General features: G+C 44.1%; 1 non-coding gene across 1 annotated transcript; it reads right to left on the bottom strand.

Moving 5' to 3' along the window:
• Positions 1 to 7,950: 7,950 nt before the first annotated feature.
• LOC132352784 (U6 spliceosomal RNA) lies at positions 7,951 to 8,057 on the bottom strand. Its single transcript, XR_009498867.1, has one exon. It is a non-coding gene; the product is annotated as a U6 spliceosomal RNA (small nuclear RNA).
• Positions 8,058 to 10,663: the final 2,606 nt, after the last annotated feature.

Raw genomic sequence — 10,663 nt, 5'->3', positions numbered from 1 at the left:
ACAACTAATGAGCCTGCTCTCTAGAGCCCATGAGCCACAACTACTGAACCCATGTGCCACAACTACTGAAGCCTGCATGCCTAGAGCCCATGCTCCGCAACAAGAGAAGGCACCACAATGAGAAGCCCCTGCACCACAACTACAGAAAGCCCGCAAGCAGCAACGAAGACCCAAGGCAGCCAAAAATAAAAATAAATAAATTGAGAAAAAAAACCTGTTTAAAAAAAAATCGTCATTGAGAATAGGATCATCATCTCTGTTTTGTTGTTGTCAGATAGGTAAAAAGATTTTAAGATGAGATGCATACGGTGGAGACTAATATGTAGCTACAGAAGACTTGCGCTTTGGCTTCCTTCTACCCTAAAACAGAAATCATGTCCAAGGATCTATCCATGGAAAAGTGGGACCCGGAATGACTGCATACTCATGACAGGTAGAGAAATTAAAAAAAAAAAGAAAAAAAAAAGACATGCTTATTTTTTATGTGTGATGTGATATAAAACGGTTGTGGGAAATGCTTTTGAGACACCATATCTATGTCGATAAGAAAGTAATTTTGAATTCAATTGTCATTTTTTAAATGTAATAAATAAGAATTGTAATCAGGGTTAGAGTCATCAAGCATGATAAGACAAAAGTTTTATCAGCTAATGCTTACTGGTACTGTATAGCACAGGAACTATATTCAATATCTTGTGATAAACCATAATGGAAAAGAATATGAAAAAGAATATATGTGTAACTGAGTCACTTTGCTATACAGCAGAAATTAACACAACATTGTAAATCAACTATACTTCAATAAAATGAAAAAAAAAAACCCTAACGCTTAGTGGTAGTAACAAAAATTAGTCATTGTTATAGCATTGTGTGGAACTTTTAAGATTTTTAAAAATTAATTAATTTATTATTTGGTTGCACCGGGTCTTAGTTGTGGCACGCAGGCTCCTTAGTTGTGGCATGAGAACTCTTAGTTGTAGCATGTGTGTGGGATCTAGTTCCCTGACCAGGGATTGAACCTCGTCCCCCTGCATTGGGAGTGTGGACTCTTATTATCCACTGAGCCACGAGGGAAGTCCCTCAGATCTTTGATGTTCATTCCTTCCACAAATGTTAACTGAGTGATGCCAGATACTATGATAAGTGCAAGGGATAGAACAATGAATAAGACAGATATAATCCCTAGCCTCATAGAGAGTATAGTCTACACTCGATTAGAAAGATCTGACAAACACTAAAATGAACGAAAATGAACATGAATAAAATAATTACAGTTGAGTGCTCGGAAGGAATTAAACAGAGCTTCTTAACAGGGAATATCAGTGGAGACCCGTGCTACTGATCGTGGGAAACCTTTCTGAGCAAGTAACATTTAAATTGATATCTGCCCTAGGAGCAGCCATTAGAATAGCAAGGGGAATATTGTTCTAGACTGCCGGAAAAGCAAGAATTAAACCCATCCTAAGAAGTGGAGATGAGCAGGGTGGAGCGTAGTGGACCAAGGGAAACAGTGACACCTCCTGAGCAGGCAGTGCCCAGCAAGAGCAGTTCAAGGAGGGTTTTGTAGGCTGTGCTGAGGAGTCTGAATTTTCTTTTCGTGCCTGGAGAAGCCATAAAGAGGGTTTTTAAGTGAAAAAGTTATACAGTATGATGTGAATGTTAAGCAGATAACCCTGGCCACTTTGTGGAGGATGGCTCGAGGGCAGCAAGAGCAGAATTTGGGAAGCTGATTTGTGGTCTGGGCAAGAATTGGTGCTGCTGGCCTCAGCAGGGAGGTAGAGCGGTCAGTAGGTTACACTGAGATAGAAAGGTGCGGGGTGCAAATGCACACTGAAAGTTACTTCTAAGACGTAGGAGGGACTTCCCTGGCAGTCCAGTGGTTAGGACTCCAGGCTGCCACTGCTGATCCTACAAGCCGCGCTGCGTGGCCAACAAAAAAAAAAAAAAAAAGACTTAGACGCTAGTTTAAAGTTTAGACGCAAAGACTTTCTGATATTAAAGTGTTAGCAAATCTGATCAATTTTGTTCAAGAAAAGATGAGAAGATTCACACACACAAAAAGCTATCTATCAAGAAGAGCAGCTGATAGGAGAACAAGAAAGTAATCCTAATTTGAATTGACTGGATTTTTGAAAGAAATATAGTCCAAACTTTTGTAAGTAAAACGTTATTGAGCGTTCTACTTAGAGTGCTTTTTACTTTCTTTTTCCACAAACTTGGAAAAACAGCTGTTAGGAATACATTAATGCTTCTGAATACAAATAAATGACTGTTATTTGTAACTAATTTCAAAGCTGTCCAAGTTCTGTTTTTCTAATTTAATTATTTTCATATAATACCATAATAGTTCTTTATAATACTAGAAATAAACTTGAAGCGTTTTTTTCTTTCATTTTGTTCTTGTTTTATGTGTTTTTCAGTTAACCGAGCTGCCCTGGAGTCGCCCAGCTGCCCAGGTGTATATACAGGATCACCCAGCTGCCCAGGTATCTATCTAACTATCTATCTGTGTATCTATCGTCGCCCAGCTGCCCAGGTGTCCCGGAAAAAGACCTGGGGCGGCGGGACCTGACGGGCGTGGCGCGGCTCTTTGGGTGGCCAGTGGGGCAGGGCTCCCAGTCCCCCCCTAGGACACACGGGCCCCCGCCTGCAAGGCGCAGCCCCCGCCGCAGGCCCCGCCGGACGTCCCCCCGCCGGCGGAGGAGGGGGCCGAGGGGCAGCCAGCAGACGCGATGTGAGAAGCGGGAGGCAGGCTGCGCAGCCCGAGGGCAGAGCGGCGGCCGCCGTGCAGGTGCGGGAGCGCGAAGCCGCGGACGAGGCCGGCCCCGGGGAGCTCGCGTCCCGCAGCCTGCGTCCCGGGCGCGGACCGGCTGCAGCAGCGGGGCCCGAGGTGAGTGTGCAGCCTCGGGCCGTTTCGGAAACGTGCCGGTGGAGGGCGGGAGGCCGGGCTCGGGAGAGGGGGCTCGGGCTCTAGAGACCCCCGGCCGGCGCGCGCCGCGGGGCGGGAGCCCGTCTGGGAGGCCCGGGGTCCGGGCCGCGGCCGGGGAGGGAGGCGGGGGCCGGCCGGGGCCGGGGTTGGGGGCACGAGCTCCGCGGGGGCCGGTGGGGGGGCCGGCCGGTGGGCGGTGGCTGCAGAGCCTCCGGGGGCCCGGGCCGGGGGCCGACCCACGGTGAGCGGCTGGATCTCAGGTGAGGGGGATGGACGGTGCCAGCCCCCGACCTCGGCCTGCATGTTGAGCCCTCGACCCTCTCCCTCACGCCCCCTGCCCGGCGCTAGGTCACTGCCCACCCAGTCCTGCCCCCGGAGCTGCGGCCCCTGGGCCTGCTGCGCTGGGAGCGCCCTCAGGACGGTCTTCTGGGTCCGCCTTCCCCGCAGGAGGGTAGAGAGTAGAAGGCCTTTCCGCGGCTCCAGGATCCTGCCAGGCGGTCCGGGGGCTGGCCGTCCTCTGGAGCCGGTGCGGAGGTGTGGGCAGAGTTCTGCTGTAGGTCAGCCCAGGGACTTAACGAAGCGCTAGAAACTTCGTCTCGTACCGAAAGACTTCGTTCGGGATCAGACTGCAGGCCCGAGCGATGCTTCTTGCCGCCCCTTTTCACAGGGATCGCTGGGAGGAATGATCCTCCTCCTGGGTGTCTCGCAGGCCTCCCACACCACCTATCGTGGACCACAGGACCCTCTGTCCCCTGCTGACACCTGTCCCTTCTTCCCGGCTTGGTGGCCACGGTGGATCCCCTCTGCCCTGGATGCTGTGAGTTTAATGCTGGCGGGGGAAGCAGAGGACGGGAGGGACCAGAAGCAGGCTCCCGGGGTCAGCTTTCTTGCTCTGCATCGTCCTGGTCTTAGGGGCCTGAACAGCACCCCGTCTGTGAGAGCTCCAGGCACCTACAGAGCCGCGGGCCCCCGCCCCTGGCTGCTGGGTCGTGCGCTGCCTGGTCCTTGGCGCCATCTTCCCTGTGGCCGAGCATCTTCCCTGACCACAACGACATGAAGCGGGAAGTCAGCCACAGAAAAAGAAATGAGGAGAAAATCATTACATGGAGACTAAACAACGTGCGACTAAAAAAAGCCAGTGGGTCAACGAGGAAATCAAAAAGGGAATTAAAAAGTACCTTAAGTAAGAGTTTCTATAAAATTCTACTTTTTATACATTATTAGTTGAAGTGCATAGTACATTGTGTCGGTTTAATCAAAGTTAGCAATGTAATTCATATTTCATTGGTTAAAAAGTGTCTAACACTTAGCTTTATGGGCCTAGAAGTTTTTCAATTAAAACTTATTTACATATTTTTGTTGCAGAGTAATATCATAGGATGGTCGCCAGCAGACTTTCAAGAACAAATATATATTACACTAGGATAAAATTCTATGGGGGAAGTAGAAAGGAAATGAAGTTCAAGTGAGAAAAATGAATCATGTAAAATTTCCTACTACTGAAGAATTTCTTGTTCATGTACTTTTTAAATTTTTATTTATTTATTTATTTATTTATTTATTTATTTTGGCTGCGTTGGGTCTCCGTTGCTGTGCGCGGGCTTTCTCTAGTTGAGGCGAGCAGGGGCTACTCTTCATTGCGGTGCGTGGGCTTCTCATTGCGGTGGCTTCTCTTGTTGCGGAGCATGGGCTCTAGAACACGCAGACTTCAGTAGTTGTGGCTCGCGGACTCTAGGGAGCACAGGCTTCAGTAGTTGTGGCGCACGGGCTTAGTTGCTCCGCGGCATGTGGGATCTTCCTGGACCAGGGCTTTAACACATGTCCCCTGCATTGGCAGGCGGATTCTTAACCGCTGCGCCACCAGGGAAGCCTGACAATACAGTATTTAGATGCCATTGAACACATTAATAAAACTGACTTAAGATTTGTATTTTTAATGGACATATTTGCACTACACAGAAATTATGTTAGATGTCACTTTATATGTGTAAAAGGGTTTATAGTTCATCAAAATCTTTCTAGAAAGTATGTGAGCAAAAGTTTAAAGACTGTTGTTTGAAGGTCCAGCTGAAACATTACTCCCTTGGTCGAGTTTCCCCTACCCTTTTCCCCTCCTCTTCCGCAGAACTTTGCTACAGCGAAGAAAATACTGTAATGTAGGTGGAAATATTTGTTGTCTACAGGTCTTCCCCCTGTTCTCTTGGGGGGCAGGAATGATAGGTTATTTATCTTTGTATTCCCATGCGCGTTGTAGCTATAGATGCAGAACATATACTTACTAATTTAATTCTATTATATAGTTCATAAAAATTTTCCTAATATAGGGCATGTCCTAGAGTTTAAAGTGGGAATAGGTTATAGCATGTCTCTGGGGAAATATGCATTTTAATCCCCAAATGCACTGACAAAATGTCTGGTTCTACCTAGAGAAACTGAATTGAAACCAAGTAAATGGCCCCAAGCCATCTGCAATATAGTCCAGTGGGCCTCTCTTACAGAAACATCAGGAAAGCTAAGTGAAGATGTAAGAGTTATTTGGAACTAATTGGCTTAAGAAACAAAATCTTTTGTTGTTTTCAGAAAAAAATCTGGAGGCCAGTTAGTATTGCAAGTGGGGAATGGGGAGGAAGCTGGTGTGGTAGTGACCAGTGTGTAATGTAGCAAATATCAGATCGTGTAATAATCAGACAGTTGGAGAAAACTTAATGACTTTGTTTAAATAAACTAAGGGGACATGTTTGCTTTGAATCGCTTCCAAATTCTGAGTAGGTTAATAATTTTCTTCTCTCCATCACTGCGTGGAAGAAAAAAGCTGCTTAATCATGGTGGCACCCAATTTTGGCTTACCATTAAGGATGAACACTTTTTTTTTTTTTTTTTTTTTGAGCACGAAGCATGTGGGATCCACCAGGGATCGAACCCGCGCCCCCTGCATTGGAAGTGTGGAGTCTTAACCACTCGACCGCCAGGGAGGTCCCTAGGATGAACCCTATTTCACTTCTTTATTTTACTTCTTTCTTTTCCTTCCTCCTGTTTTTTCTTTCTTTCCTTTAAAATTAGGTAAATTAGACATTAAGACATCAATCGGAACCCTCTTCACAAATCTTTCAAGTCCAAATTATTAATATAATAATATTCTGTATTTGATTCTATGCTTACACAGGTATGTTTACATAAACATTTATACTCTTAAAATATAAAATGGAATCGTATTATTTATCACTCTCACATTGGCTTTTTCAGTTAATGATATGGTACAGACATGTTCCAGATCAGTACAAGTAGGTCCACCTAATCCTTTTTTTAATATATAAATTTATTTATCTATTTATTTTTGGCTGCATTGGGTCCTTGTACGTGCTTTTCTCTCTAGTTGCGGCGGGGTCTACTCTTCCTTGCAGTGCTCGGGCTTCTCATTGTGGTGGATTCTTTTGTTGGGAGCAAGGGCTCTAGGCAGGCTGGCTTCAGTAGCTGTGGCACGTGGGCTCAGTAATTGTGGCTCGCGGGCTCTAGAGCGCAGGCTCAGTGGTTGCGGCGCACGGGCTTAGTTGCTCCGCGGCATGTGAGATCTTCCCGGACCAGGGCTCGAACCCGTGTCATCCTGCATTGGCAGGCGGGTTCTTAACCACTGCGCCACCAGGGAAGCCCCCCACCTAATCCTTTTTGATTGCTGCTTAGTAGTCTACAGTATTGCTATGTGGTACTGCCTTGGTTCCCTCATTTGTAATGTTAAAGGAAAAATCCATAGGCCCAAAATGGCATCACTTGTGCTAAAGCCTAGATTTAACGCCTAATCTAATTACAGTTTCAACCTTCCCCAGAAATGTAATCTTAACCAGACAGTTTGGAATTTTCTGGTTGGCACCAATGAAGTAATCCCATCCTCACCCCCACCCCTCCCCCTGCCCCCAACCAAGAGGAAGGAGAGGCAGTCTGCATGACAAAACCCTTGCCCAGTCCTTTATCCCAAAAAATGATGTCCTGGCCCCAAATAACCCTTTCTTTTCTTTTGCTAATGACTTCCTTGCCCCACCCTCCAGCTTATAAAAACCTTCCATTCTGTACAGCTCCTTGGAGGGCCCTTCTATCTGCTAGAAGGGATGCTGCCCGCTTCATGAATCTTTGAGTAAAGCCAATTAGCTCTCCAAACTTAGTTGAATTTTGTTTTTTGTTTTTTTTTTTTTTTTTTTTTAATTAATTTATTTATTTATTTATTTATTTTTGGCTGTGTTGGGTCTTCGGTTCGTGCGAGGGCTTTCTCCAGTTGCGGCAAGCGGGGGCCACTCTTCATCGCGGTGCGGGGACCGCTCTTCATCGCGGTGCGCGGGCCTTTCACTATCGCGGCCCCTCCCGTTGCGGGGCACAGGCTCCAGACGCGCAGGCTCAGCAGTTGTGGCTCACGGGCCCAGCCACTCCGTGGCATGTGGGATCTTCCCAGACCAGGGCTCGAACCCGTGTCCCCTGCATTAGCAGGCAGATTCTCAACCACTGCGCCACCAGGGAAGCCCTGAATTTTGTTTTAAACACAAGTTAGGTGTGATGATAGTACTGACCACATGGGGTTGTAATGAGAGTTGGAAGCTTTGATATACGTGAAGAACTTAGTATTGTCCTGGCACACGGGATGTGAACTGCGGAAGTTAGGGAGAAATACCCTGTAGTTCCACCTCCTTCATGGCTAATAGTAGATATTCTGCAAAAAGTATATTCCCTAATTTGTAATTATTTGTATATTAATTACTGCTTAGGGTATTTTCAGTTTTTTTACAATCACAAATTTAGCTGCAGTAGGCATCCTGAAACAAAAATCTTACAATTGTTAACTTCTTAACAATTTTTTGCTTCTTAAATAACAATAAAAACTGTTAACAACCAGTGCTGATGAAGTATGAGAAAAAGAGTTACACTCATGTACTAATAGTTGGAATACAAACTGGTAGATGAATACAAATATCTGTTAGAGTTAAAATTTGCATATACTATGATCTCATTCTTTTCTAAAATTTTTTTTGAAAATTAAAAAAAATATGGAACGCTTCACAAATTTGCATGTCATCCTTGCACGGGGGCCATGCTAATCGTCTCTGTACCGTTCCAATTTTAGTACATGTGCTGCTGAAATGAGCAATGATCGCTCATTCTAACTTTAGGACTCTAATCTACAGAAACAGATATAGACTAATTTTCAAAAATTCAGATATGTATTAGGTTTTATGTACTAAATCAAATATTTATGAGAAAACTTTTTAAAGCTAATCCAAATGCATTTTTTCTTTTGTCAAAGCGGAATATTAACTTGGGTCATGTGGACAAAATATGTCCTATCAGTAAACAAAGGATGTTGGGGTCATAAAGCCCTCAGGGATGGCATCCCCACGCCCATCCCAAGGTGTGCCCTGAGGGGATTCAGGAGGGAGAAAACAGGATACTGGCCCTGGATAGTTAAGATGCATGTCAAAAGAATGGTTTCAGGGGCGACTTCCCTGGTGATCCGGTGGGTAAAACCTCGAGCTCCCAATGCAAGGAGCCAGGTTTCATCCCTGGTTGGGGAACTAGATCCCGCACGCCACAACTAAGAGTACGCATGCCGCAACCAAGACCCGGTGCGGCCAAAATAAATAAATAAATTTATTAATTAAAAGAGTGGTTTCAGAGAATTAAAAGAATTAAAACCATTAAAAGAATGGTTTCCGAGACTTCCCAGGTGGTTAGGACTCCAGGCTTCTACTGCTGGGGGCGAGGGTTCGATCCCTGGCTGGGGAACTAAGATCCTATATGCTGCTCAGCCAAAAAAAAAACCTTTCCTAGTAAATCTGAGAATTATAGCAATTAGTAGATACTAGGTAAGAAACTGTAAACCTCTCTTACTTGACTGACTACTCATCAATGCTTTTAAGTTCTTTCTCTTCTTTTGAAAAAATTGCATGCCTTTTCTTGACTTAGAAAATCCCTTATCTGCAAAAATAAGGCTCTAAATAGGACAATCCATGATTAAATGAGCAGACAAGAATAAAATATTATATGTACCAAAACCACTAAATGTTCTAAGATCGGTGCAATGAGGTTATTTTATGGGAAAAATTACATATGACACAATCCATTAATTCTGGAAAAATCTGAAACACACCGTCTTCGTGATAAAGTTTACTCTTTAGAAAATAGCATTACAGAGAAGTTCTTCTATGTTATATCCTTTACACGTTGGACTTTGAGAATTAATTAAAAGGCGTAGAAGAGACACAGATTTTCAAAAACTTTATTCTTGCTGGCTAGAGAGGCCCTCATTCCATCTAACAAGTACAAATCATGCTTAGAATTTTAAAGACTCTTTTGAAACCCTCCTCATAATGTATTTTGATTAGTGACATAGAAGCTGAAAAGGGTTACAGAGAGGTTAAAACCCTTGCCGTTCACATAGCTAATTGGTGTTGCTAATAGTCATTTTTTATTTCAATGAAAAGGAACTCTAGAACAAACCATCTAGACTTGTATACTACTTGATAACCCTTCCTAGGTCGTTCCTCTGTATCCTACATTAGGAAAATTGCAGCAGTTTACTGATCAGCGACTCTGGCCCAGAGAGTTGATGAGGAAAACCTCACGCTAGCAGCCATTATTTATGGCTAGGCTGGAAGCAGCATGACTTTGGTCCCAGGGGTAAGAAACTTGATGTAGAAGGGATTTCACTTGACAGCTGAGATGTCATTCCCTCCTCTGATATCCTCTCTAACTACTGTGGGGAGATACTACAACCCCTGAGGAAATGAAGTAAGCTAGCATCTTGTTAACCAGGAGTGTCTCAAAATGGACAAAAATAATTTGCGTTGCAGAGATCAGCATTTGGGTGATCAGAAATTGCCTGCAGTTGAACTTGCTGCTTTCTTGATGCAAAGGAGCTAGAAAAAGACAATAAATCATACCTGTGTTTCTGTTAAGATGGGGAACTAGCATCGGATGCTGGCTTCCCTCACCACTAAAATCAATTTTGGAAGAATTTTGTCATAAAAATTTTGTTAAAATATTACTGGGGTGGTCTTGGCACCCCTGTAAATCACTTGACAGCACTGGGGAGGGCTTATTTCTGGGCTATTTATTCCACTGTTTATAGGTCTGTCTTTAAGCCAGTACCACACTGCTTTAATTACTATAGTTTACAGTAAGTTTTGAAATTAGGAGCTGTGAGTCCTCCAGCTTTCTTCTTTTTCAAGATGACTTTGGCTTTGGGATCCCTGGAGATTCCATATGAATTTTAGGATGGATTTTCTTTTTCTTTTCCTTTTTTTTTTTTTTTTTTTGGCCACGTGGCATGCAGGATCTTAGTTCCCCCACCAGGGGTCGAACCTGTACCCGCTGCAATGGAAGTGTAGCATCTTAACCACTGGACTGCCAGGGAGGTCCCAGGATGGATTTTCTATTTCTGCAAAATCATTGTTGGGATTTTGATGGAGATTGCATCGAGCCTGTAGACCACTTTGGGTGATATTGTCATTAACAATATTGTCTTCCAATGAACACAGGATATGTTTCCATTTATTTGGGTCTGCTTTAATTTCTCACAGCAATATTATGTAGTTTTCATTGTATGTCTTTCATCTCCTTGGTTAAGTTAATTCCTATTTCCTTAGCATTGTATTTGTCTTTGATGCTCTTGTGAATGGAATTATGTTTCTTAATTTCCTTTTTTGTTTGCTTATTATTAGTGTATAGAAAAGTAACTGATTTTTTTGTGTGATT

The sequence above is a fragment of the Balaenoptera ricei genome, chromosome 18, assembly GCF_028023285.1.
Source record: "Balaenoptera ricei isolate mBalRic1 chromosome 18, mBalRic1.hap2, whole genome shotgun sequence".
In the NCBI taxonomy this organism is placed as follows: Eukaryota; Metazoa; Chordata; class Mammalia; order Artiodactyla; family Balaenopteridae; genus Balaenoptera; species Balaenoptera ricei.
This window is presented reverse-complemented; position numbering and strand designations above follow the sequence as displayed.